General features: G+C 51.6%; 1 protein-coding gene across 1 annotated transcript in view; it reads left to right on the forward strand.

Annotated features, from left to right (window-relative positions):
• The first annotated feature begins 788 nt into the window (after positions 1-788).
• The window catches only part of FRMD6 (FERM domain containing 6), a 121080-nt gene continuing 117256 nt past the window's right edge, over positions 789-4612 (forward strand). Inside the window, exon 1 of the mRNA XM_015420880.1 lies at positions 789-1092. The gene's annotated coding sequence lies outside the window, so the exon portion shown is untranslated. The remainder of the gene's footprint in view (positions 1093-4612) is intronic.

Consider the following 4612-nt stretch of genomic DNA (forward strand, 5'->3'; position numbering starts at 1 on the left):
TCTAGAGCAGCCGTTTTCCCCAGGAGAAATGGAATAAATGTTTAAATAAATAAATAAATAAATAAATAAATGAGCTATCTATGTAATCTGGAGATCAGAAAACCAGCTTGATGTAGTGCTTAGGAGCGCAGACTCTAATCTGGGAGAACCGGGTTTGATCCCCCCACTCCTCCACATGCAGCTGCTGGTGTGACCTTGGGTCAGTCACAAGTCCTCTCAGAGCTGTTCTCTCAGGAGCAGTCCTCGAAAGAGCTCTCTCAGCCCCACCTACCTCACAGGGTGCCTGCTGTGGGGAGGGGAAGGGAAAGGGATTGTAATCGGCTCTGAGACTCCTCCGGGTAGCAAAGCCCGGGGGTATAAATCCAATCTCTTCTACGTCTTCAGTTGTGATTCTGAGGGGTATCCAGCCCCCACCCGGAGACCCACCAGCAACCCACAAGTCTTCCAAATGTTCTCCAGGCCCTCTAATTCTTGCCTCTTGAAAAAGAGAGGTAGGGGGAAGACGATCTCTTCCTTCTACGTACGTATGCCAGCTCTTACTCATTAAAACGGCCAAGTTTTGTTACGCTGGGGAGAAACCGCCCCCTTCCTTTAGGATCTGTAGATTTATTTATTTTTTTAAAAAATCACTCTTGTAGCAGCGGAACTGTAGCAAAGTGTCATTTCGTTCTAATCAATTAATTGCCTCCAAAGCTCTTGTAAGTGTTTAACGAGACAACCCCCGTTTCCGCGCAGACTAAATGGACATTTTGTTCTCTCCCTGCAGCTCCTCCGGGACCTCGACGTGAGAGAGGAAAAGGGGGCCTGGAGGGGGGGGGCACACGTGTCCGTCCATCTCTCCAGGCGAGGCGGGCCCCTTATCAGCGACTTCCACTCCTCCCAAGGGCAATTTGGAGTTCCTGGCTCCTCTGCCTTTGCCAGCAGCGTCTCGACACCGGCACAAAAAGAGTGTGCCACAGTGCTCAAAGCAGAAGCGGACTTTGCACACAGAAGGTCCCAGGTTCGGTCCCGGCTGGGCGGCAATGACAAGGACCCCGATTCCACGTTTGGAGGAGATGTTCCGTGGGCTCGATTAGGCTTCTGCAAACTCAGGTAAAGATCTGTTCTCAAGGACTTTTCTTGCCGTGTCAGGATCAGGCCTTGCGTCGAAAGACGTTCCGGTACCCGTTGCACCGCTGGGGGAGTTTGCGCCGCCAGCTGTCTCCCGTTTCCGGTTAGGTTATTGTAATTAGCCATGGGCCGTTACAAAACTACAAAACACAAATTGTGAACAAGGTACAGGTTAGAGTTAGAGTGTAAAAAAATACCAGAGATCAGTAACAAAACATGACTAATTTAATAGAGTAGCTTAAATAACGCCCCTTCCCGATGCCACCTTGGAACGTATATTCTTTGCAGCAAGGGCAAATCATGAAACTTTATAAGAGACATATGCGTCAATGTCGGATAACAAAAATGAATTTCCCCCCTCAACTGGGTAAGCACTAAGACCAGATAGTAAAGGTAAAGGTCTTCCTTGCTCGAAAGCCAGTTGAATCCGACTCTAGGGTTGCGGGGGCTCATCTCCGTTTCCAAGCCGAAGAGCCAGCACTGTCCAAAGACGTTTCCGTGGTCATGTGGCCGGCATGACGAGACGCAGAGGCGCACGGAACGCTGTTACCTTCCCACCGAAGTGGTTCCTATTTATCTACTTGCAATGTCTTGCTTTCGAACTGCTAGGTTGGCAGGAGCTGGAACTGGAGACGGGAGCTCACTCCATCATGCGGCACACTCGGGTCTCGAACTGCTGAACTACCGACCTTCCACAGCCTGCAGTTCAGCATCTTAACCACTTGATAGATAGATGGAATACCTGCTAAAAATTTAGCCCTTGGACTAGAATACAAGGGGCAAAAGAGAATGTAGTGAGGTAAATCCTCCAGTTCGTGGGCACCACAAATACATAGACGATGCGCCAATGGAGTTTGAATGAATTGGCCCTCCAAAATTCCTGTCGGCATTGATTGAAACCGTTGAGAGACAAAGGACGCTCTAAGTACGAGCAGCTATCATCCAGGCTTCAGTACAGGATAGAGGAAAATGCAGGAGCAGCAGTGGACTCGTCTGGCCAACCGAGCGGCCCTTGAAATCGCAACCTTCCCTGGCCAAGAGAGATGATGAGGAGAACGAGACTGGGGTGTGATGGGGCGTGGCTGCGGCTCAGTCAGCGTAGTGTCTGCTTGGCATGCAGAAGGTCCCGGGTTCAATCTCCAGGAAGGGTGCCTCTGAAATCAGGGTGCCCAGCTCCGGATTGGAAATACCTGGAAATTTTGGGGACCAAGCCTGAGGAGGGTGAGGTTTGGGGAGGGGAGGGGAGGGGAGAGACTTCAATGGGGTATAGTGCCCTGTTGTTAGCTGTCCAGAGGATCTGGTTGGCCACTGTGTGGGACAGGATGCTGGACTAGAGAGACTACTGGTCTGATCCAGCAGGACACTTCTAAAGTTCTAACGCAGGGCTCGGCCTCTACGTCCTGTTGTTGGCTGTTCAGAGGAACTGGTTGGCCACTGTGTGAGACGGGATGCTGGACGAGATGGACTACTGGTCTGACCCAGCAGGGCTTTTCTGGTGTTCTCATGAAGTCCTTGGCCTCTCTGCCCTGTTGTTGGCCCTCCGGAGGAACTGTTGGCCACTGTGTGAGACAGGAGGCTGGACTAGATGGACCTTCACTGGTCTGATCCAGCAAGGGCTCTTCTGGTGTTCTAATGAAGGCCTTGGCCTCTGTGGGCCCTCCGGAGGAACTGTTGGTCAGAGAGGATGCTGGACTGGATGGACTATCGGTATGATATTATGTTCTTATCAGGGGAAGGCTTCAGCATTTATGGTGCTATTGAGTCTTCAGAGGAACTGGCTGGCCACTGTGTCAGACAGGATGCTGGACTAGATGGATCTTCACTGGTCTGATCCAGCAGAGCTCTTCTTTAGTTCTTATAAAAGGGAATTAGACAAATTTGTGGAGGTCCATCAGCGGCTACTAGCCATTGGTGACAAAAGGGAACCTCCATGTTCAGAGGCAGACCACCTCTGAATCCCAGAGCCAGGAGGCCACATCAGGGGAAGGCCCCGCTCTTGGCCCTCCAGAGGAACCGGTTGGCCACTGTGTGAGACAGGATGCTGGACTAGATGGACTGTTGGTTTGATCCAGCAGGGCTCTTCTCATGTTCTCATGAAGGCCTCGGCCTCTCTGCCCTGTTGTTGGCCCTCCAGAGGAACTGGTTGGCCACTGTGTGAGGCAGGATGCTGGGCTACATGGACCACTGCTCTGATCCAGCAGGGCTCCTCTTCTCTTCTTATCAGGGGAATGCTTCGGCATTTATGGTGTTGAGTCTTCAGAGAGACTGGCTGGCCACTGTGTGAGACTACTGGTTTGATCCAGCAGGGCTCTTTCGATGTCCTCATGATCCTTGTTCAGAATCTTGCCACAGGAGTGACTTCGCATTGCTGTCTGGTCCCAACCAGTGTTCCCTCTAAGCTGAGTTGGTGTGAGCTAGCTTACCGTTTGTTAGCCTCCAGCTCACCCATTTTTGTCTCACCTCAGGGAGGGATGGCTCCAGGGCAAACAGATTTCTGCATTAACCAAATGGCTCGCTCACAACTGTAATGCCCCTAGCTCACAAAGCAGAATCCTTGCTCACACGACTCCACAGCTTAGAGGGAGCATTGGTCACAACCAGTGCTCCCTCTAAGCTGTGGAGTCTGGTGAGCAAAAATTCTAATTTGTGAGCGACTGGCATTAAAGTTCTGAGTGAGCTATTTGGCTCCTGCATAAATCAGTTTGCTCTGGAGCAGTGTTCCCTCTAAGCTGAGTTAGTGTGAGCTAGCTCACAGTTTTTTTAGCCTCTGGCTCACACATTTTTGTCTCCACTCAGGAAGGGAGGGCTCCAGCGCAAACTCATTGATGCAGCAGACAAATCACTCGCTCACAGCTTTAATGCCAGTAGCCCACAAAGTAGAATTTTGGCTCACAAGACTCCACAGCTTAGAGGAACATTGCTCTGGAGCCCTCCTTCCTGCGCTAAGACAAAAATGTGTGAGCTGGAGGCTAAAAAAAACTGTGAGCTAGACAGGAGCTGCGGTGGCTCTGAACTGCAGGCTGTGGAAGGTCGGTAGTTCAGCAGTTCGAGACCCGAGTGTGCCGCATGACGGAGTGAGCTCCCGTCTCTAGTTCCAGCTCCTGCCAACCTAGCAGTTCGAAAGCAAGCTGCGGTGGCTCTGAACTGCAGGCTGTGGAAGGTCGGTAGTTCAGCAGTTCGAGACCCGAGTGTGCCGCATGACGGAGTGAGCTCCCGTCTCTAGTTCCAGCTCCTGCCAACCTAGCAGTTCGCAAGCAAGAAATTGCAAGTAGATAAATAGGGACCACTTCGGTGGGAAGGGAACAGCGTTCCGTGCGCCTTGGTGTTTAGTCATGCCGGCCACATGACCACGGAGACGTCTTCGGACAGCGCTGGCTCTTCGGCTTGGAAACGGAGATGAGCACCGCAACCCTAGAGTCGGATTCGACTGGCTTTCGAGCAAGGGAACCTTTACCTTTACCTAGCTCACACCAACTCAGCTTGGAGGAAGCATTGGTCACAA

This window comes from Gekko japonicus, unplaced genomic scaffold (assembly GCF_001447785.1).
Source record: "Gekko japonicus isolate JY-2015 unplaced genomic scaffold, Gekko_japonicus_V1.1 scaffold495, whole genome shotgun sequence".
NCBI classification, from domain to species: domain Eukaryota; kingdom Metazoa; phylum Chordata; class Lepidosauria; order Squamata; family Gekkonidae; genus Gekko; species Gekko japonicus.